Source organism: Hydra viridissima, unplaced genomic scaffold (assembly GCF_058129835.1).
Source record: "Hydra viridissima isolate aposymbiotic clone 2 unplaced genomic scaffold, HvirCarnegie_v1 scaffold_1, whole genome shotgun sequence".
NCBI classification, from domain to species: Eukaryota; Metazoa; Cnidaria; class Hydrozoa; order Anthoathecata; family Hydridae; genus Hydra; species Hydra viridissima.
In genome coordinates, this window is record NW_028324300.1 from 27,852,697 (window position 1) to 27,877,397 (window position 24,701).

Below are 24,701 nucleotides of genomic sequence, written 5' to 3' on the forward strand. Positions count from 1 at the left end.
GCTTTGAACACTATTTTAGACACGATTTTTTCTTATTATTGAACGTAAAAAAAAATCAATTAGTGACGTTCAGCTGAATTTTCATCAGGACTCTACTTAGTGACTTTTACTTCAAAACCGACAATATTGTCTAATAAGATAAATGACATATGGGTAATTCCACATCAAATCACCCAGTCCATTGAACCATGTGTCTTCCTTTTGTGTTATATTTTGACACATTATTCCTTATTATAAAAAAATATTACATGCAAAATTTCAGCTAAAAATGTTGAGCGGTTGACAAGATACTGCAATTTTAATATCGACCTGGTTTCCCAAAATGACCCGGTTTTCATAACATTCTGAAAAAACATTTTTCTTAAAAAAATAAGAAATAAAAATGGCAAAAATATGAAAATAAACATATATAATGTTTTTTTGATGCTGAATTCAATAAAAGTACTTAAAATGCTAAAATATAAAAGGAACATGCTTAAAAGTTAATAAAACAACTAGTTTCTATAAACCAACTTTGGGGCCCAATATCTCAAAACACCCCTGTCAAATTTTTTTTTTTTTTGCTGTTAATATTTTCAACTGCTTATAATCTTACTAGGCACAAAAAATCTAACTGGAAAAACAACTGAAACATATGGAACTTTAATTTCAATGATCTATTACTTTTTCAAGAAATTCCCAAAAAATATTTGTAAATAAAATAAAAATAAGTTAATCGTAATTTAAACAGTCACTTAAATATACAAGATTTTTAAAGGTATTGAAAATGTCAGTTATTTTGACTGTGTTTGTAATAGTTTACAATATTGTTCCCATTTTACTTGTACTTCCTCTATTTCAGTATTTTCAAACACATTGTTTCTACCGGAACTGGAGCAAGCTTGTGGAACAGATAGTTTTTTCAATATGTTGGTGTTGGGAATAAAACAGTAGTCGTCTCTTTCAGGCCAGTTAAAACAGATTGATGGACCATTTGGGTGAAGAAATTTAACTTTAGCATCAACTTTTTCTAGGTTGGATTTAGTTACAATGCCGATCCATTACTACACAGACTACAGCTACATAACAACCTAAAGCAACAGTATCAAGTTGAAATATATCTTGTTTCTTTTTAAGATTGTGGATTATTGAATAATTAATGTCCGTACTACACCTCTTTGCCCCAACCCTGTTATCTCTAAGATCATAAATTGATGAAAGCTACCAGTACCAGGTAGAGTTGTTACACCAGTGTATCTTTCTTTTTGCTCTTCATGTTGCAATTGTAAGTCCAATCCCTTTATGTAAATGAAGTTAACAACCTTGATTTTCTCAATACAAAATTCATACATAGCTTCTGATGTGAGAATTTGGTTTCTGTATGGTCGTTTTAAACTTTTTTGTGCTGTTAACCTTTTTACAGTACCACCAATCCCATTGCATTGTGACTTTCCATGGGACGTGGCAAAAAAGTTCCATTCAACTTTAAGGTCAAATTCACTTTCTAGTTGGCATAGATTGTAAAAGATTTTACAGCTTTTGTACTGTCCTGCGCAACCATCAATTAATATATGTAATTTAGACAGATTGAAAAATTTTTTGATAAAGAAATAATTCAAACCTTTTCAGAATCCCTCTGTTGTATATTTTTTTACACTGATAGATATTGGTTATTTTCTTTATAGATATATTTATATATATATACAATCTACATATATATATATGAAATATATATATATATGAAATTGTTAATTTGTTAAAATTTAAATAAAATTTACCAATAAATATTGTTTTATAACTGAACTTTTTATAAACTAGTTATTATAAACTTTTACAAAATGTAGTTACCAAAATTTTAAAAACAAATGCACATCAATATCACACTTATTCAGTTTTTATATAAAAACATAACAGGATGTTTTTTTCAGTTGTTAAGATCAAATAACTAAGTTATCATATAATTAAGACTTCCTTAAATATAACAAAATTCTTTTTTTTTTTTTTTTAAGGAGTCTATAAACTAAATATAATATTTTACAGAATTCTATTTGCATGTTTTTTAAAATAATTTCTTTAAAAAGTAATAGATCATTGAAATTAAAGTTCCATATGTTTCAGTTGTTTTTCCAGTTAGATTTTTTGTGCCTAGTAAGATTATAAGCAGTTGAAAATATTAACAGCAAAAAAAAAAAAAATTTGACAGGGGTGTTTTGAGATATTGGGCCCCAAAGTTGGTTTATAGAAACTAGTTGTTTTATTAACTTTTAAGCATGTTCCTTTTATATTTTAGCATTTTAAGTACTTTTATTGAATTCAGCATCAAAAAAACATTATATATGTTTATTTTCATATTTTTGCCATTTTTATTTCTTATTTTTTTAAGAAAAATGTTTTTTCAGAATGTTATGAAAACCGGGTCATTTTGGGAAACCAGGTCGATATTAAAATTGCAGTATCTTGTCAACCGCTCAACATTTTTAGCTGAAATTTTATGTGTTAACTTTTCTTTTTAAGATGCAACAGCCAAAGAAATTTTTAAAAAATTTGAGGACCCATGGTTCAAAATTTTCTAAATTTTGGGTGATTTGATGCGGAATTACCCATATAGAAAGATTACTGACTGTGATTCCACGTATGAGTTTTTAATTACAGCCTCACCCTTGGTGACTTTTCTAATAACTCTCTGAGCGAATCGACGTTTTTTGAACGAGAACATAGCCGCAGGAGTTGCGATTATTTGATTAAATTCGCAAACTTCTTTGTTCATTTTCTTGTAAGTATAATTTCTGCTCGAGCAACATGTAAGAAGCGTAAGTACTTATGATTTTGCTTTTTAGTATTTTGTAGTTATTAGAATCAATTTTGAGCAGAATATATTTCCATAAGTTAGGATTTTAGGCAAAAAGATAAAAAGTTTAACCGATAAAATGAGGTTGTTTTTTTGCCTTAAATTGTAATTTGAAAAACTCGAATTTCTTTCTTTTTTTGCGACAAAAATGGTTTTTTAATATTTTTTCTCGTCAAAACTGATTAAAAGTTGGCACTACTCGGCTTTCTCCCCCCACCCCTATTTTTATGATTGATTCTGATAAAGATTTTAAACTGATTAGTAATCGCATAAAAACATAGGTGTCAAAATCAACGGAAAGTGCTCTAATCTAAAGTTGAAAGTACAAAAACATACAACAAATCGTAATACGCGACTTTAGAATTATTTTGTTCTATCTCCCATTTTAAATTTTGTGAGAAAGTTTTTGATTTTTTTCTAAAAGTAAAAATTACTTTTAACTTTACTTTTTAAAGAAACAGTAACTTATAATAATTATAATAATTTATGTTTAAATATTTTTTAAAAAGAAATCTAAAAATAAGTGCATTTTAAAAGAAATCATTACTTACTAAAATTAATAACTCATTTTCTCTCAACGTTTAAAATGGGAGATAGAACAAAATAATTCAAACCTCGCGAATATTCTACATCAATAATTTAACTAAAAAAAAAAAAGGCTTGGTTTATTATAGACGCGAAAGTTCTTTCGAGGGTAATCAGACAAACAAACGAGCTATAAAACAAGCTATTCTTGTGAAACGTGATTACTTCTTGTAAATTTTTAACAGAATTTTTGACTGCTTTTATCGATAATCTTTAATTATTGTTAAAGAAAAAAATTGTTTAAAAAGACAAACTTTGATCGAGAAGTGAATATAGAATTTCTTAATGTTCTTTGCAAAAAATGAAACTTTTTCTAAACATTCCTTTTTATATGACAGATATAAAATTATAAATTTTCAGAGGGGGGTTAACTTGAAGTATCAAAAGAAAGTCAGTTTAAAATGTATATACATTTTTTATGTAAGCAGTATTAGTTGTTTTAAAGTAGCTAAAACTGACGTGGTATTAATTAAACGCAATGAACTCCCACAGCGTTCTATTATTCGAAATCTCTATTTTAAAAAATAAAAACCAGGTTGTTACCGTGGTGTGACCTAACAAAGTCCTATGCTTTAAGAAAGTCCTAATTTAAGAAATGACAAATTTTGTATAAATAAAATAAACATTTAGAGAAAAAAATTTCCTTATTTTATCCAACTAGATATCTAGTTATTTTATCTTGTTAAAACAACAAAGTTATTTTCCGCAAATGTTTCTTTTACATACACGAAATTTGTCATTTCTTAAATTAGGACTTTCTTAAAGCATAGGACTTTGTTAGGTCACACCACGGTAGTACTTTTGAAACAAACAAAAACAAAAAAAAAAATTATTTAAGATGGCGAACATTAGCGAATAAATAGAACTCGAAATGTCTTTTTCTCAGTTTAAAAACTAAACTACTTTGCTTCGACAAACATCGTGTTACTTCAAAAACAAATAGCACGGTCTTTTCTTTAAATAGACTAAACTTCTGATTGGCTGATATGTTATTCATATTTTTATTGGTTGAAGCGCAACAAAAGTTTGAAAACAGGTGGTTGTAGGTTGATATTCATAAGTTTCTACAAATAAAAATAATTTGTAATCTTTTCCATTGCTTTAATCTCCTCGTTATATAAGCTAATGTTTTTTATATATATATTAAACACGATATTACATTTTAAAAAATCGATTATCATAATTAAATGTTGTCACAAATAAATAATGGTATTAGTAATATTAATTTTTTAATTTAATTTTTCTTCTTCAGAAGATTGAATGTTTATGGAATGCTTCTATAAAACTCAGGCGTTGGTAAGAAACTTGAGGAGATCAATCGACAAATGAAAGTGCAGGATTGCTACAGGCAATGTAAAAACTGCTCAGGAAGTTTCACATTGAATGATTAAAATTGAATGAATTACAAGTTTTTAAAAAAAGTTTATCTGAGGATGAGAAAAATCTTCTACCCTGATATTCGACCAACGTTCGTTGCGTTTACTTATATCATCCATGAAAATCGATGATGGAGTCTGAAGCATAAGAAGTCATCTTATGTTTCGGGTTCCATCCATCGATGGATGTTTACATTTTTGTATCAGCGAACAGTTTCGAAGATTTCGTCCTCCGTGGGTTTGACTCGCTGAAAAATTGTTTCTTTTCCTTCACAAAGACACTTCGTCGACGAAATTTGTGAATGGCTTCGCGGTTCAAACTTTAAGATGAGATTAGGTACCGTGAAGAATATTTTTATAACATCGAAGAGTTGACAAATATCGAAAAGTTTGAAGTAAGTTATAATCTGTTAAATAGATATAAATTAATGTATAGCAAATACAAGAAACTTTTTATGAAATGAACTATTGAACAATTCTAGAGTAAAATTTCCTTTTAAAACAAGAAACTTAGAAAAATATGAAAAGTTTTTCATTTTGTTTCGAGTTTCTTTATTAACTTGAGCAGAAATTTGTTGTTTATTAAACTTAAGAAAGTTTTTTAAAAACTTGAAAAAAAATTTAAATATAAAAAACTTAGGTTATTACTTTTAGTGGTTTCCTTGTTACCATTGACAACAGTTAGTTGTAACAGTTATGAAAAATTATTTGTACGCTTAGGTTCTGGGGTTCGATTAATTTTCATAACGGAATGTTTTTGTTTTTTTTTGAAGTCGAAGAAATTTAACAAAAAATTTAAGTAAAAAAATTAAAACGCGGAAAATCGAAAAAGAAAATTCTAGCAAATTTTGTCTATTCAATAGCAATAACTAAGTTTTTAGTAAAAAAAAAAAATTTTGAAATTAATATCCGTTATCTAATCAAGTTTTCTCTTTACTTTCAGTTCATCTTATCAACGACCAATCTGTAACTAACACTTAACACAAGGCGTTTCTTGTTTCCTGTTTACAATATTTAAAGATTATTTTGAACTCATACCTCGCCTTCCAATCGTATTTTTGAATTTTTCCACTTTCGACCAAAAAATAGAAATTCTAAGCTTTTCAAAAAGATGGCAATGTTGTGCCTTTGACAAAGTGGTAATATTTTCCTTTGATCATAGTTTCATGAAATAAAGGACTACGTGGCCTAAGAATGAACAAATTATTTGCTGACCTTGCTGACTTTTTTTAACTCTTAGGTAATAATGAAAAAAGAGCCCAAAGAGTATGTAAACGACTCTAAAGTACAAAATCTGATCCGCTGGTTGAACCCTACCTCTGTTTTGAACTTCCGTCTTTTCTTGTACTTCCATAGATTTAAAGTTAAAAAAAAAAAGAGTTGAAGCTAAAACTGGAAAAAAAAAAAGAAAAAAAAAGGAGTAAAAACTTCACTTTTTAATAAAACAATTCGTTTGGAATCTCATAATTGTAAAATCTTTCAAAATTAGAGAGTTTATTTGAAATTTTATTTATCTTAAAATGAGTTTCTTAGGTGGTCAAAGAAAAGTTGACCTGCACAAAAAGAGAACAGGTTTTCAAGCCAACAATGGACGTAATTAGCTCTCTTATTCAAAAAGTTAATGTTGGTTTATTCACGACAGTGTTTGTCAATTATATGAAGAAATTTAATGGACGAAGTTCATTATTTTATTTGCAAAGTAAAGATCGACTACAGAATCTTGTTGCAAGAAAGATCAATTAGGCGTAATAGTTCAAAAAGGATTCAGTTTACAAAGAAATAAGAGAAATTGAAATATTGCGAAAGAGTCTTTCCACCCCCAATCAACCAACTACTTTTTAATGTCAATCGACTGGAATTGACATATTTTACCCATGAAAATATTAAATAGCAAATATGGCGTACTTCTGTAGATTCCAAATTTTAAGTCGACTGAAATTTCGGTCTTTTGTTTAGTTATTAAAAAAAACGTGTCTATTAAAACTTGCAAAAACTTTTGTCTACATATTAGAAAGTGAGTTCCTTTCTTTTCTAAATGTTGAATTCCTTAGTGAAGCCATGTCTACTGTAATAACTTCCTCACTTACAGATAACGTTTACATTTTTAGGCAGAAAAATTTGAAATTGTTCATTTTCTCCTAAAGAAACGGAAAAAAATATTTGTTTTGATGCTGTTTGAACTATGGTAAATTTTTTGTGTTTTTAAAACAGGCTTAGAAAATAGTTTTTTTTACCAGACCAAGGTCGTGATGTCACAAATCTCATGTTGATGATTCGATAATGAATCTTTCACTGGCAGCAACAATTTCATTTATTTGTTCCTAATACTCATAGAAAAGGAAAAGGGAAGTCTTGAGTTGATGAATGTTTTAAACGAAAATTGGATGTTTGTTTTAATTAAAAGCCAAAAAGGAAATCAATTTTGATTATTTTAACAGTCGATCTTTCATGATCTGAATTTAAAAAAAGAATAGGTGAACGCAATAGTATTGGATCATTTCTTCACATCTAAGTTTTATTACGAGAAAAGTAGTGAAGCTCTTAAGAAGTTCAAATTTGAAGTTTCATCTTGTTGCAAGTTCATAAAATGGTCGTATAAGTTAATATTTCGGAGAAACTAAATATTTTTGCGTTTTTGCATGTGTTAGGGGTTTTATATATTTTGCTTTCTCGTGGAAGTTGTCATGTCTGTATCATGTAATAAAACCTCTTGGTATGACCCCGAATATCTAATAAAATTTCCTGGTATAACCCTGCACAATTATACAGTATGTTTATTGGAAATGTTTTATAATGAAATTACAAAAAAACAAACATTAAAAAATTGTTAACTCTTTAAGTGGTTGGACTGAATTTTTATCCAGAAAGCGTTCATATTATTTCTAATAATCCGACTTAAAATGCTGCGAGTACTGTTATTTAATCCAGAAATCAGAACAAAATAAAGCTAAAATACTTCAAACCATATATTAGATTATAAAAATTAGCAAACCAGGTCAACTGATAAAGAGTACAACCAACTTTAGAAACTGTTTGAGTTAGAAATAAAATCCAAGGCAGATCGTAAGCCTTTAGCAAATAACAGCACTAAAAAAAGATATGAAAATTGTACTTGGTCAAAATGGCTTATTATGCGGATAATCAAATCTATAACCTTAAAATAAATGGCGGTAAAACTCTTTCGCGGCTTTTGAATTGAGTGTCCAATCTTTAAAAAAAAATAAAGTGAAGCTGGCCACGTTCATATAACAGGTTTTATACTTAATTTTAGTAAGGTTGTAATACGGTTTGTATTTACAAACCTGTTTTCAAATATGATTGAGTTTTTAGGCATCTTTAAAGAAATTTAATTGCCTCGAGAACTCTTTACCTCTCGCTGTTTTAGAGTTGAATAGCTAAACACTAGAAGGTAGAATTGGGCAAATATTTTATAGCCTAGGGTAGGTAACATTATACTAAAAGCTAGAGAATTTTTTAATTGAGTTTAATTCAGATGTAAATTTACTAACTAATTACATGACTTTTATTATGTCAAAAGTTATTTTAGTAAAAAGAACGATCAAAAGTCAGAAGTGCAATTGATATTTCACTAAAAGTTTAACTTGACTTTTAAGTTTAAAAAAATTGTAAAAGCATTTTTGAAAAAAAATCTTCTGAATCCCTTCACCTGTAAAATATGCAAGTGGAAATTTATGAATTTTAAGCCTAATAATAAATTCATCTTATTGTAAGGAAGTCGTTCTAAAAACAAAAGCAGACGTAGAAAATTAAATGGCAGAATTAGTACCGGTGAGAGCAGACAGAAAAGGATTCCTCTCCCAAAATAGTGAGCAGAGACAGTTTGCAAAAGGTTACAAGTCAAAAAAGGTTGCCTGCGTATCAGAATTTCACCTTTGCATGCTTGGATGAGATTTTTTGAATGTTATTTTGTACATTTGAAATCAGCTGCAGCTTAAAATACGGAAGGTTCAAAAACAACTGCGACAGCAGTACAATGAAGTAATAAAATTTATTCAGGATAGAATGAGACAGGAATTCGGAGTAATAATGGACGTAACGAGAACAGTTGGCAATATTACAACCGTTAATGTTTGCCGAACTGGATTTTCCGACCCAATAAAATTGAGTACTGTTAGAAATTCCTGAAGAGTTGATTGTTAGATTTAAAAATATGTTGATCATTCGTAATCGTCAGTAATTAATTGACTCGGCTAAACTCAATGAGTACTGTAGAGACACTTAAGAACTGTACTTAGACCTCTTTCCTTGGTATAAAATGCTAGCGACCGTACATAAGGTACTAGTACACGCCGCTGAAATATTACTTCATTCTGCAGTTCCTCTGGGTATGTTTGGGGAGGAAGCTTCAGAATCCAGAAAAAAATTATATAGGCAGTATGGGGGGGGGGGGTCCCATGCAAAAAAAAAAGTAGTCGAGAAGCAAATTTGAAAGATGTGTTTAAAATAATGGTATCATCTGATCCTAAGGTCAGCTCAATTCATTTGGATGTGCGCTACAAAAAAATACTGAAAAATTCTTTTGATATTCCTGAGACAAATAAAGTTTTTTTAGTATCTTGTGAATCAGAAGATAATATCCCAGCTACCTAGCACAAGCTTCCGTAATATTGAAATGGAAATAATGGAGGATTTTGCAGCCATCGACGAGCAAGTTTCATATGACAATAATTTTGAATGAAGTAGTAAAATTAAGTTATGTATTATGAAACTAAGCATCAATAAAAAGTTGGAATTTAAAAAGAAACGTCTTTTTTAGAGTATTGATTATCTTTATATCTATTTTGAGCTTTGGGATTAAAATTATCTCAAAAATGCCAGAAAACTTTTTATGATCATGCACCCATGTAGAAATGGCAGCAATTTTCGTTGTCCAGATCGTACAGTTTCTTAGAAGTAATTAGGAAGTAGTAAAATAATTTTATGAGTGGGCCTATTAAATTTTCTGTCATTTCTACCTGGGTGAATGAACCAGAAAGGTTTTTCAGCAGCATGTAGGGACACTTGGGACCTATCCACGCAATTTTTACCGACCAAAATTTGATACCGTAATCGATCAATTTTGTCAAAAAAAAAAAAATTTATGGCGTCCTTTAGGGGACTAGGAATAATTTTTCCAATTTTTTTCGAAAGTATTTGTTAATACCTTTCCAACAAGAGGTCGATCGTCAAAATCGGTCAAGCCATTCTCAAGTTATCTATTCTAGGGTTTTTTATAAGCTAATTTCTAAGCAATTTCAAAATTTGGTGCTAAATTTCTGATGAACTAAAGTATATAAAAGTTTCTATTTTTTGCTAGGAAAATGTCAACATATGCTTTCAAAAAATATCAAAAACTCACTGAACTAACAACCATTTGATTTTTGTCCATGTCGTTGCATGGGACTTTCCCACTGAGGCGACGCCTCTTTACTTTATATAAATAATAGTACAAATATCGAGCTGTCATTTAAATATCACATGACCCGCAGGAATTTTAGGAGTAATCACTAAAATACGAACAGACAGTATGGTAAGTACAGCTGAAGATCTTTTCATACTCTTTGCATTATTTCGCTGAGCAAAATTAACTGTCGAATAGGTATGCATTTAGTTTTAACAAATACCACTTTAAGAGATATATTGCGCATCTCTTAGAATCATGTTAAGTATTAGGGGCGAGATATTTTTATGGATAGAAAAAAAGACTCATAAGTAGCGAAAGATATAGCTTGCATGTAGTTTTTACTGTAAATTAAAAAAAAAAATGTAATAGCATATTTAGAAGAAATCAGTTTTACAAGATTTACTTACAAAAATTAACTAGCGTATGATAATAAACTAATGAATAAAATAAATGTTTCATTAAAGTGTCTGTCTTTCCATTTGGACCTGGAGTTTCTTCACTTTATTTTGGAAAAGTTTAGATTTATTTATACCACAGGACAGGCATTTAGTTTGAGAGATTTTTTCATTAAAAAGTTCTTCCAAAGTTAGTTTTGATTTGGTGTTAGAAAGAAAATTTGTCATTGATTGAAATCTTTTTTCAATGTAATTTAAATTTTCTACTTCATTCTATCATTTAAATAGCAATCTAATATAATTATTTTATTATGTAACATTCATGTACAAGAAATTATAAATAAATTTTAAACCACCAAATATTAATGCTTATCTGTTACAATTAATTTTATCCCCTCTTAAATTTGCTTCTTCTTTAAAATTAGTTTGTTACAAGTGAAGTAATCATGCCAATTTTTTAGTTTTAGTTTGGAATGTCAGTCCTTGAAATCAATAGAGTTTAAACAACTTAAGTTGTGTGCCAATTATTTCACATTAAAGTAATGTTCAAATATTTTTTAAAAGAAATGTTCAAACATTCTTTACAAAGTAGTGATCAAAATGCTCTAGTAAATCAAATAAACCCATTCAAACTTTTTTGAGCTAAAAACTTAATCTGAAGAGAATTGACAGTTTTTAAGAAAGGTACTTTTTCTTTAAAGTAAGAGTGCATTAACACTGAAAATTAAAAGTTTATACAAACAGGTTTTCCAAATACAGACTGCAAATAGTTTTTCCAAATACAGACTGCAAATAGTTAAAATTCAAATGATTAAAATAAAGACTGCAAATAAAGATTCTTTGCTTGAGCAAAATAAAATTTCGAACAGGTAGGCATCTAGCTTTAAAAAATGTTGTTTTGAAAATTAAATTGCGCATTTCTTAGTTCCAAGTTTCTTTTTAGGGATAATTTGTTTTTAGGAATCTAAAAGTTAAAAAATAGAGTTTGCTTGGGATTTAACTGTAAATGTGTAACATATTTAGAAGTAAAATGGATGAAATGATAAATAAATTTTTTAATGATAAAGTTTTTAAAAAAAAGATTTGTTTTTTTAAATCATTGAAGTTTTTTCAGAGAAGTACTTTCTGCTTGTTCCTATTATTTAAGTAGCAATCAAATTCATTTTCATAACATTTGTTTACAGGAAATTATAAACAAGTTTATGTGTTTATATCACCAAAAAAATTGATTTTCTTTTACATTTAACTTCATTCCCCTTATACTTGCCACCTTTTCATTTTAAGTTTGTTGCAGGAGGAAGTGGCCATTTTTTTGTTTTGTTAGTCAGTTCTTCATGTAAATGAAACTTTAAACTACTCAAATTGAATGTTACCTGTTTGATTGTCAAAGAGTTTCTGCAGATGAGAGTTGTGACTTAATGATATCATCTCTTTTCAGTCAAACTTCTCTATTTTAAAGTCTATACTATTTGTTTTTTCCAAACAGGGTTTTAAAAAAATCTTTGAGTAGATTGCAGGTTTATAAAATGGTTCAGTATATTTATTTAAGTGGTATGTATAAAGTTATTAAAAAGTATATTTATTAGAATATGATATTTTACAGAACATTCTTGCTTTTGGCACACTAGGTTCTATGGGTAACACCTGTCGTGTTGAAGCAGATAATCAAGAAAACATTTTTGTCACCCTAGAAAGTAACAACACACTACACAATGCTACTGACACTAACATGTCATCAGCAAGTTGTTTGAATCATGAAGGTACGAGAAATGCTTAAGAGCTTTATTTTACTGTTAAAAGAAATTTCAATTTTTATGACAAAATAATTCTAACTAAACTTGTTTAAGGTTTTCAGTATTTACCTTTTTTTTTTGCATGGGGTGAACTGTTATATTAAATATATTCATAATAAATATTTTGTTTGTTTTTATATTTATTATGCATACATATGTATTTATTTATACTATTCTCATCCTAAACTTTCATCTTTTTTAAAAAAAGATGAAAGTTTAGGATGAGAAAATCTCTGATTAAGATTAAACCCTTCTAAACTCTGAAGTTTCCAATATCATTTTTTACTTAACTTTAAATGATGAATGTAATTAATAAAGATTTATCAAAATAGTTTAACTAATCTACAGTTTTACTACATGATGAAGTTTTCTCTGTGTTCTGACTTAAATAAGATTAAGAATTTAAGCTATTAAACTGTAATCTTTCCTTAAAAAGTTGATTTGAACAATTTTATAATGTAATATATGTAACACAACAAAAATAAGAGGTTGCATAAGTTAGATTTTTTTTCAGTTAAAGAGAAATTTAACTTACAGAGCCTTTTTAATGTTTACCAAATATAAATTTTTCTTAAACTATTTTTCTGTTTGTACAAGTATTGTACTGACTTTATGAAATTGAGCACTTAGTTAGTTTCATAATGTGTAAAGCACTCAGTTAGTTCCATAATGATTAATTACTGATTACAAGAAATAATTATAAATTGGTTTCCAAAATATAAAAATAAATCTCACAATGTTAGTTACAATCATATTAAACTTCTAAAGGGCAAAGCTCTCTTATACAAAAGCCTCCTAAACATGAATATTTAGAATGTGTCTCATTGTGATGATATTGTTTCGTGTCTCATCGTGATGATATTGCTCAAACTGTGCTTACTATCTCCATTTTGAAAAGATTGTTCATCTGAAGAAAGCTGTCAATTAACTCTTCAAAATAAAAAAGGAAAAGAAAATTAGAGTAAATTATTATATTTTTTTATTTATTATATTTTTCGGGTTAAAATCCTTTAGCTAATTCTATAATAATAAGTAGAAAAAGCGGATAACAATCGGTCATCTCCAGCAGCCTTCTGTTTCCGTTTGATCCCAATATTCTGTCAGAATTACTCTGGTATCAAATTGGTATTAACATTGAATTTATGATTACATTGAGAAATATATATATATATATATATATATATATATATATATATATATATATATATATATATATATATATATATTGAATATATATTGAGAGTATTTCATTGTATGTATTATACCTTTAAAAAAAATACTTAAATCTTACTGAGCAATGCCACTAAAAAAGCTCCAGCAGATGATGCAACCATTTGTTGCAAAGGATGAAGTGAAATGGTTCTTGTTGGTAATGACATCCTAATAACTTGATAACTGGGTAGACTTATTTTGTTTAACTCATAATAATGTTAATAAAAAAGATAATAAAAAATTGCATTTGATTTCAAACTCCAAAGTTGAATAATGAAGTGTAAATGTAAGTAGCTTAATACTTGTCTAATTTTATTTTGCTCTGCTGTCAAATTTATATTCTATCAAATTTATTCCTTTTTACCTTAAAAACATCATAAGGAAAAAGTTCTTTTTTCTCATAAAGTTCAAGATTTTCTCAGATAATTTCTCTATATGCTCAGGATTAATATGTAGAACCCAATAATGATATATAAATGATAGTTCACAAGATAAACAAAAGTCATTCTTTATATCATTAATAGCTACGCTAGTAAGCTCCTATAATGACTAGTCTTTCTTCAAAAAATTTTTTAAAATGAAATTATCTCCTCTTTTAATACTTGTGGATTAATAATTGCCGTAGCGTAATAAGAGTTATATATTATTGTCATAACACCCACTAAAATTCTGCTGTAAAAATGTCTTGTAATTCTCTAACAGTAATATTTTACATACATACATACATACACACATACATACATACATACATACATACATACATACATACATACATACATACATACATACATACATACATACATACATACATACATACATACATACATACATACATACATACATACATACATACAACATAACTTATATTTTGTTAGTTTTTGTTTTAATTGTCAGTTTTATTATTTTGTTAAATTGGTAGAAAATAATTATTAGTTATCAATTTTTTATGTATCAAAAGGTTAGCAATTTGCATTAAACAATTGAAAAATGTTAATATTGAAAAATATATATATTTATATTAAAAGTTTCATTTTTAATTATTTCATATTTAGTTCTAATTATAATTCTATATTCATGAAAAAAATAATTTTCAAACAAACAAATGAATATTTCGGAAGTAAAAAACAATTTTTGAATTGATTTATAATCTTTTTGATTGTTTTAATGTCTCTATGTTATATAAAAATAATATCCATTTTACATTCGCAAATAAATAAAAATTGATAATTATATTAAAATGTTATTATCTTTCTTTTTCAGGTTAAGAACAAAAAATGATCATGGGATGCTTCTTTGAAGTGCAGGGGTTGATAACAGAGGACTTGAAATGATCAATCGATAAAAAAAAGCGGAGGATTGCTATATACAATCGAAAAACCTCTCATGAAGTTTCACGTGAGAATATTTTATGTGAAGAATTTCTCATCCTCAGATAAAATATTTTTCTTAAGAAAAATGTTTTATCCGAGGATTAGAAAAATCTTCTCATTTTATGTTCGACCAACGGTCGTCATGTCACTTTAAGCTATCTAGTGAAGATTGATAGATGAACACCGGAACATAAGATTAAAATGGTGGTGCTAAACATCGAACATACTTTCATATCAAAAAACGAATTCGAAAGTTTCCTCCGATGGATTCGACTCGCTGGAGAAAAAATTATATAGTTACCTTCTCGACGCCACGAACTTCATCGGCGACATTTGTGAATGGTTTCGTGGTTCGAAGAAGTGTTTGTGCGTCGCGTACCGTGGAAAATATTATTTTAACATGAGAGAGGTAGAGGCGAAAAAGAAAAAAAAAACAAAAAGGTAGGAGAGCGCGCTCGCTTATTCAACTCGTCAACTAATTACAGCTTGTTGATAGAAGGTATGTTTCATATAAAACCAAGAAGTTGTTTTAGTTTCCTATGAGTTCTGAGAGAGAAAGAAATACAATTAGATATAGTAATAGAATAAATTAACTCTCAAAAGAGTTTTATTAACCTTTTCTTAAAAATAATTTTGTGCACCTTTATTTCTAATGAAGATATTAAAAGAAATAGAGAATCATGTTATCATATAAGTCTCTATTTTCTTCCTTACTTTCATGTAGAGCATAATGCATCTTCCCTGCAATAATAAGAGCTAATTTCATAAAGTTGGTCATAAATCTTTGCTGAAATATTAAGGAGCCAATTTGAAACTAGAGGATGGTAGATAATTTTCAGCTTGTATAGGTATGATTATTTTCCGGCACGACTTCGCATGTGTGTATTCTCTGATAGGTTAGGCTATGTGTAATTAAGAAGTAGTTGTGAAAAGTACCATACTTGAAAAGTATAACACAACTGATGTGGAGATTATTTTTTTAGAATTAATGAAATGGCCTCCTCAATTCCCCGATCTTAACACCATTGAGTTATTGTGGTAAGAACTCAATAGAAAAATCTGGGAACAGCAGCCATCTTCTACTTAAACCCTTTGGAACACGTTACAAGAAAGTTTTGAAAAGCATACCGTCGCTAACATTGCAAAAATTTATAGAACACGTGCCATAAACATGTAACGCTGTAATCAAAAGTCGAGGTGGATATTAGTCAAAAATATTGTTATTTTTTTTGGATATCTTTAAAAATGTTGTGAGAAATAGTTTTTATATTATGCAAAAAACATTCTAAATAAATATTTACTAATAATATTATAGCTATTTACTTCAACAGTTTGACAACCCTGCCTCAATCTTTCTGTCGTTAGTAAATATATAGTAACAAGTGTACCCCTCATAATTTAATTAATAAAAAAAACACTACAATATAATGACTGGGTATCAAGGAAACGAGTCACTTTGTAATGAAAACTAAATATGGATCCATAATTTTACTTAGTTGTGATAGAAGCAAAAAAGTTTTAGAAGAAAATGAACGACTTTTAGAAGAGCAAGAAAGGAACGTTGATTCCAGAGCAACTGAAAACATTGATGGAAAGAAATAAATTGTCAATAATATAAATTCCGTTTTATGCAGTTTATGAACAGGAAACGTGTTGGTAAAATACTTATGATCACCAATCAGTTGTCACAGTATCAATATCTTTTTATGTGATTTGTCAAAATTTTTGGCTTTTTTGATTTTCTTAGATGGATGATTTTTTTTTTGATTATCTACTTCATTAGTAATTTAACCAGCTTTTCTCTGTTTCTATCTACTGTTTATAGAGTTTTTTGGATTCACTTGTTAGCCATATACATTTGTAATGTATTAAAAACCTGAATATTTGAACATTTTTATAATAAATCGATTTGGACTAATACAGTTATGACCATACCAATAGCTAAAAAAAGGTTCATGGGTAATTGAGGCTTTGATATAAAGCTTTTTCATCAATTTGTAATAATGTTCAGCTCAGGGTGTAAATTTAAAATAATGAAAAACCAAAATAAAAAATTAAATTTTTATAGCTGTCATAAGAACTACTTACAGTTATGCAATAAGATCGTCAATAGTAGGTAATACCAATTTTGATGACTCTGTACTTAAGATTGAAAGCAAAATAGGTTCTGAAAGTTAAAAAAACTGAAAATTTGAAATAAAAAAAAAAATTAATTAAAACGGTTTTTTTATTTAATATGTAATAGTCCAAATCGGTAAATTATAAAGAAGAATTATTTAGGTCATCCTTTAGGATCAGGTTAGATTGTGAGTTTTTTTTCACCGTCAGTTTTATTACATTAATTTTTTAGGAAAATAATTATCTATAAATTGAAACAAAATAAAAATTGAAAGGTTTATTTGGAAAATATTTCAAAACTTTTATGAGTTTAAAATTGGTTGTCGCGTTATGAAAGATAAATCTGCTCAGATTCCATTTCTCCCACACCTTTTTTCTTAATTTACGAGCGAATAAAACATATTTTTATCAGTTTATCCCGAAAATTATATAATCGCATTATATCGCATTATTGTTAAAATTTTAAGTTTTTCGCGCTACTATTCCTTGATTGCACATATTTTACTGAACAAGAGTTTCAGGATTCGTTTAAAGTAGCAACTAAGAATACTTAGAAATGAATACTTATATAGAGAGAACTTTTGCGATGGACAACCGTTTTTTTCCTTCTCTGAAGCACATCAATATTGAATAGAAAGAAAATTGAACTCCGTATTTTGTATAAATCTTGATAAATTACAAAAAAAAATCATACAAAATCAAAAAAATGAATACTAGGCCTCCTACCAAAAAATTTAAGAAACTTATCAAAAAAAAGTGGTTTTAAAAAAAGGCTGTAAAATTATTTTGTTTGTTGCTTTATTCTGATGAATTGAATTTTTTTTAAGTTTAAGCTTTCTTTTCTTTATGTTTTAAAAGTTTATTACCAAGTCAATTTCGCGGTCCGACGGCTGTCAAAAAAAAAAAAAAAAAATTGGAAAGCGCATTTATAAAGTCAAACTAATGTGTCAAACTGTTTGTACCAAATTTATAACCCTAACTCTAATGATAGCTTTTTATTTGAAAAAGCTAGCCATTTTTTAAAAAGTTGTTTTATTATGAATTCAGCTGATGGTAAAAAAAAGTCTACAATACTAGAAAAATGTTTTTAGGTCCTGGGAATAAGTGTATATTTCAGTGAAAAAGCTCAGGGAAGAAAAATCTTTTTTTTTTCTCGGAAAAATACTGAAAGCAATTTCTCGGTAAATATTTTTCTATTTATTCAATTTTCATTTTTAATCATTTTTCAACATTTTCGAGATTAAAGTTTTGTTGGTTTTTTTAATTAATGAATTCATTTTTTACATAAATTTCTTAGTAGTGTTTTTAATTCTTAAATTTATTTCTTTAGCCCTCGCTCAAAAATCTTAAATTACTTTAACAGAAATATTTGACGACTTTGTTAACAAGTTCTAACTTCTCTCAAATTTTTTTGATGTATTTGCCCCCCGGGCTTTAAACTTGCTCAAACACATGTTGAAGAACGTTTACTGTTTATTTTCATGATTGATTTTAATGAATTAACAACGTCTGCTGTTCTGGAAAATGTTTTCTAATAAAAGGCTTCTAGAAGATTCCTTAAACCTCAATTTATCAAAAAAGCATTTGACACTGGATCCTTTTTAGATCCAGTGTCAAATGCTTTTTTTTCGGTTTAAATTCTTAAAAACACTTTTTTTTTTCAGTTCCAATGTTTTTCTTGTATTTGTATTTTATGTACAACTTTTTGAGTGCTTCTTGAAGCTTCTAAAGGAATGAACTTTGTTATCGGAATTACTATTTCTCTTTAGTAAAACAGCTTCATAATGTCAAACATTTGAGCACAATTTATTAGTAATTGTTATTTAAATGTATGTAATCAAAATTAAAAATGAGGGAAGCTTGCAGAAGACCAACAACTGTGTATAACATATCAATAACATGTTAATTGTTGATATGAACTTCAGGCGATCATAACTATTATAACTACTATATTATAATTATCATAGCTCAAAGACCTTAAATAAAAATACTTGTCGGTTTTAGTTTTGGTTGTTGCAATTTTACTAATTACTATGCGTACAATTAAAACGTGTGGTAAAACACCATTTTCATACTTTGTTACCTAATAATAGAGCATCCCGCCATCGGAAATTGCGTAAATGCGTAAATTCCGATGTGAGAAATAGTTTATAAAGGTGACTCAGATGTGATTTAATCTTTTTATTTTCCGATGTTTTCCGATGGTTTGTGGTGGCTTGCAAAATTTTGCTGTAATTTTGCGAAAACTTCGTAATTATAGATAAATACATCGGAAATGCCACAATATTACGAGTTTACACTTTAAATACGATTTATTGTGAAATTACGCGAAAATATCGTACGATTATGCGTAAATCTCGAAATATATCGGAGAGTGCGAGAAATTCTCCCCATCGGCCTCGGACTACATCGCACCTCCGATGTGATATCATTCCTCACCATCGCATCACATCGGAGTCACCTTTAATAACTATTTCTCACATCGGAATTTACGCATTTACGCAATTTCCGATGGCGGGATGCTCTACCTAATAATGCAAAATGTTCATTCTATTTCATGTTTTCATCTACAAATAAACCAAAAAATTTGCACATGTGCTCTCTTACGTTATCATCAGACTGGTTTCAGTATTTCTCAATGATTTCCTGTTTTTGCCGTTTTTTATTGGGTGGATGAAAAACAATAAAAACTTTGTGTGGCTTGTTTTAATTGCTTATTTGTCTTGAAAAAAAAAAAACGAAACATTCTTTAACTCTGAGTTTTTACTTATAAGAGTGGTTATTATTCCAAAGTTGAATATTTTGCTGTTGTGAGCAAACATTACAATTGAGAGTTTTGACGCCTCCCAGAGATTAGTGACGTGGATAAAAAAAGAAGAGGCTTAAGTATTGACCCTTGAGGAGCTTCGTACGAGATTAAAATTGGATATGTGAGGTTTCCACTTCTTATATATACAAATAGCATCAATCCGTTTAAGTAATACTCTTACCACCTGTTTATTACGCTTCAATGCATGTCAGTGACGTCCTTTCAAGCTTTAGCAATAGAAAACTGTGGTAAACTGCATCAAATGCTATGTAAAGATCGACAAATGCTCCAGAAGTACATTCTCCTTTTATTAAAGAGATTTTTATTTCATTAATCAAGTTTCAATTGTCTTGATTTCTTTCTTGTTTTTGTGTAGATTTTTATTTTTAGTAAAAGTAGTTTGAAAGGAGGAAACAACAATCCAATTTCGCCGACTAATTTGTTACAAGTTACACATAGTATTTACATTTTTCGGGTGCACTCAAATACTTTTTTATCTAACCTAAGGATTCTTGCACTTCAATACTTCTTCATAATTTTTATCATTTAACAAAATAGAAATAGGAGCGCTCATTGATCAATCAAGTTCAAGCTCAAATTAATACAAAGCTTCAAAGCATTATTAAGTTTAGATACAATAACAATAACAAAAAATTTTGCAGGCTGTTAAAATGTCACGTGCAATTTGGGGGTAGCTTCTATTTTATGTTTTGTATTTATTTGTAAATCTTTAAAATTGGATTGTGGGCTTTGTTTGACGAATCAAAATCCATGGAGTTGTTATTAACAAATGAAATTGCAACATTACAGTTCTCGTTCAACCATTTTTTGTTATTTTTTTTTTATCACATTTGTTTTCAGAGACTTTTAGACATTTTGAAATCTTTTTTTTCACGAAAAAAGTGGAGAAATTAGTCAAATGTGGTTAAAGTGTAATTTTTGATTGGACTTTTTACTTGCTTTTTTTGCATATTAAAAGTAGATTGCAATTAATGCAAAAGTCGAATATATTTGAGGAAAATGGTTGCTCTGTATTTTAGTTTTTATGAAATAGAATCTGTTTGACTTTAATTTTTAATTAAAGTTTTCTTTTTTATCATTTAAAGTATTAATTGATCTCATTTACATTGCGTAAATGAAAGTTTTTAGATTTATGATCGTAATTTTTGTAATGTTGCTTTGCTTGTTGATTTAAGCCGCTTTGTCAACAAAACTTCGTCAACAAAACTTTGTACATGTTTTCATTTGGCTTAAACTTTTACTTTGAGTGTTTTAACTGTATTATAACTGTGTTATCTTAATTTCACAACACAAAATGACTGCAGAAGACTAAGGATATGAAATTCGCTTGACAGCATAATCAAACTGACAGCAGAAACTGCAGAAAACGAAAAATGGGACATAATGATATCATATAAATTAGAAACAGAATAAGAATGCGTAAATGATTTACATAAAGTTTTGACTGAAAACGGCTGTAAGGTTTGGATTGATCAGAAGAACATGGTTAGTGGTTTGGAGAGTGAAATAAAGAAAAAGGAGTAGCAAGCTCTGAGAATAATTTATTGCTAATTTCAAGAGAACACGGCCAGAAATAAATGTTTTTAAAACCTGTATCAAATCGTTTTGCAAATGCAAGACGCTGATAAGTTCAAATAAAATGCTTTATGTAAACACCGCTCCTACCATTTTATCTATACATGCAAAAAGGAAATTTATATTTTATTCACGCAAATACCTTTAAAGGAGTTGTGATTTTAATTCTTAGAACTATAACATGTTTTATTTGTTTGTCGATTGATTACGTGACCTCCAGGTATGCAACTACGGTAAGCAAACTTCTTGAAGTGAGCTACGTGCCCTTATTCCATCTTCACCAAAAGTATTTAAGGATTGTCTGTATTTAAAATGTGCGTCATGATTTTGTAAATTGCATTATTCTCAACGTGCATGGTTTTTTTTACAGGAGTAATTTAACATAGACTTTCAGTGATTCTTAATTAATATCTCAGGAAATCAAATACCGCTGAATCCAATAGTATTTTAAATCTCTTGACAATTACTAATGAATAATTATCGTTCGTCTACGATGTAAACCACATACTGCGCTGTGCAGTATATGCTTACAATAAATTCGCAGCAAGCTCTTACAGCTCCGAAAGTTCATGTTGTTTGAAAAATTGTACATGCTGATACTTGCCTTTGAATAAAGGAAAGGTTTACAATTTTTGATGAAATCTGTAAGAAATGTCGTGATAATGGTTTTAAAAGATGTTTTCTGTTTCATTTGAGAAAAAACTATATCTAGCTCGAACTCAGCAAGAGTTTCCGAGACCAGATGTTTTAGCAAGCGCAGTATTACACCTGGCAAAAGAAATCGGTTTAATGAAAAAGATAGAAGCACGTAAAAGTATGACCTCATTTGTTTACTAATCAAAATCTTGTCTTAAGCAATAAGTAAATCAGGCTTTTTTTATGCAAAATTTACTAAAATATGCGTTTTTTTTATAAAACTTGTAATTCTTTTTTTTTTTTTTTCATTTTTAATAAATATAATTTTTAGACAAATCATTTGGATTGAAAAAATGAAAGTTCAATAAAGCTTCCTTCTTAAGTCAGAGCCAGTAAGTTGTTAGTTATGTGTGAAGGTTTTGTTTTAGTATGTTTTATGGGTGGGAGTTAAGATTAGTTTTAGTCTAACTAAAATTAGTCGACTAACTTTTTAGCGTAACTAAAATTAGTTGACTAAAACAAGATTTAGTACTAAAAAAATTGAATAACCTATACCATGAAATAATATGAACATGATATGAATTATGAAAAATAAATTAATTTAAAGACATTCATCAAAATTTATTGTTTTGTACGTAATATAATTTGTGACAATTAGGCAATAAAATTGTTTTGTTTGTACCTAGTATTGTCCCAAATTTTCTTTTATTGAATTAAATAAAAATTGGTTTGTTAGCAGAACAATTCCATCAAAAACAGCTGATATTTTATACCGAATACATGATTAGTTATTAGCATTTTAATAATACTTTTTTAAAAAAAAAAAAAATGAGAGTTGAACAAGATATATGTTCAATATAGAAATAGTAAAAAAAATTATTTCCCTAACTGTTTCAATCTAATTGTTGTCATTGTAAATATCTGCATTTTTATGAGTGTAGAACGAAATAAATTAGTTATTATTACCTCAAAAAAACATTGCAGGCATTATATAAAGGAAATCCGAAAATGGTTCTGCACATAACACACCTTTCAAAAACATGGCACCATTTTTTTTTTTACAAATTGATTTCACATGTGTTTTATAATCTATAAATCATTTTAATTAGAAATTGAAAAATCCAGATCTGAACCACTTTTCTTTGAAATTTAAAACAAGTAATAATAACGGGGGACTAAGTAGATAAGTTTTATTGCGAAATTCCAGGTGTATATGTCACAAACCTTTCTCCAAAAACTTGAAAAACTCTGAAAATCATCCTTAAAAAAAAATACCCTGGAGATTTAAATTGTAACTTACAGCAATTTGTTATTAAAAAGTGGCGCTCTAACCACTTCACAACTAACACAAAACAAGATTTTAAAAAAGTATTTTTTGGGTAAAAGTAACAATATATTTTTCGTAAATTAAAAAGTTAGTCGACTAATTTTAGTTAGACTAAAAAACTAGTCGACTAATTTTAGTTATGATTTTTTTAGTTAAGTCAGTTACAATTTTTAGTTTTGGTAACAACACTTGTATGCTTATTCTAACCATTGAACAAACGACAGTTTCAAGTAACGGTTCGAATACGATTTCAACCGTAAAAAAATTCCCGCCCAAAATTTATTATTTAATTAATATTTTAATTATACTGATTAATCGTTCTTTGAAAAATTAAGTTCACAACTCTTCTAAAAATTTCAAATAAAACAAACATTAATGATAAAGTTTCGCTGTTGAAACTTTTTTTTCTTGCATGTTTTTTAAAGAGAAAATATTTAAATATATCACTTATATTTAAATATATAATATAATTTATAATAAAATATATAAAAATATTTAAATATATCACTTCTCAGATTGTGTCGTATACAACTTAAACAGATAAACTGGCAATTACAGCTAGCACAAAAACTTTGCAAATATCCGAATTTTCATTGTTAATTTTTAGGATTTATTTAATAGTTAGTCATATGCCCTTTATTCTTAAATAATTCTTCAAACAATATTTATATTTGGAAAAAAAAGTTGAAACTAATTTTTACTCCTCATGATTTTTAAAGATGATGAAAAACAACTTTTGACTTCCTATCCGAAGATTAACTTGGTGATCCAATTTTGAAATAAACACCAAGCTGGCACAAGTATTTTTAAATAGTATTTGTTTCTTAAGAACTAAAAAGTTCTCGTCTAGTGTTTAACAAAGTTTTTTCAATGTAAAGTGAAATTTGAAAGATGGCATCATTTTGGCATTATACATTCACGCTTTTGGCATTTTACATGTATAAAATATTGGGAACACTTAGTTTAATTGTCAATTAAAACGATTAAAATATGATGCTTCAGAATGCCCGCTTTCATGTTTGAAATATTAAAACGATTTTCCTCGCTTTATAAAAAAAAAAGATTATTTAAAACGGTTTTATTTAACGATTGTCCGGTGGTTATCATTTGAGAATTGTTTTAATGATTTTGAGCTTAAATTCATATAATGAACCGGACAATATTAATCCGGTTATGTTTGATTTTATTTAATGAAAACGTCAGAAACTTTTTGATGTGCACTTCCATTACAAAAGTTGTATGATGAAGCATAA

At 28.2% G+C, this 24,701-nt stretch overlaps 2 long non-coding RNA genes and 1 pseudogene across 3 annotated transcripts; 2 read left to right on the plus strand and 1 right to left on the minus strand.

Annotated features, from left to right (window-relative positions):
* Positions 1–631: 631 nt before the first annotated feature.
* On the minus strand, positions 632–2,583 carry LOC149894273 (uncharacterized; annotated as a pseudogene).
* A 7,621-nt stretch (positions 2,584–10,204) lies between these two features.
* Positions 10,205–16,266, plus strand: LOC149894274 (uncharacterized). Of its 2 annotated transcripts, none has more exons than XR_016448964.1 (5): positions 10,205–10,318; positions 12,216–12,347; positions 14,853–15,403; positions 15,687–15,810; positions 15,946–16,266. It is a non-coding gene; the product is annotated as an uncharacterized LOC149894274 (long non-coding RNA). The 2 variants fall into 2 exon arrangements; XR_016448965.1 differs by having other exon boundaries at positions 10,295–10,387.
* A 4,912-nt stretch (positions 16,267–21,178) lies between these two features.
* On the plus strand, positions 21,179–23,367 carry LOC149894275 (uncharacterized). The gene is made up of 3 exons (XR_016448961.1): positions 21,179–21,402; positions 21,738–22,299; positions 22,453–23,367. It is a non-coding gene; the product is annotated as an uncharacterized LOC149894275 (long non-coding RNA).
* The last annotated feature ends 1,334 nt before the right edge of the window (positions 23,368–24,701 follow it).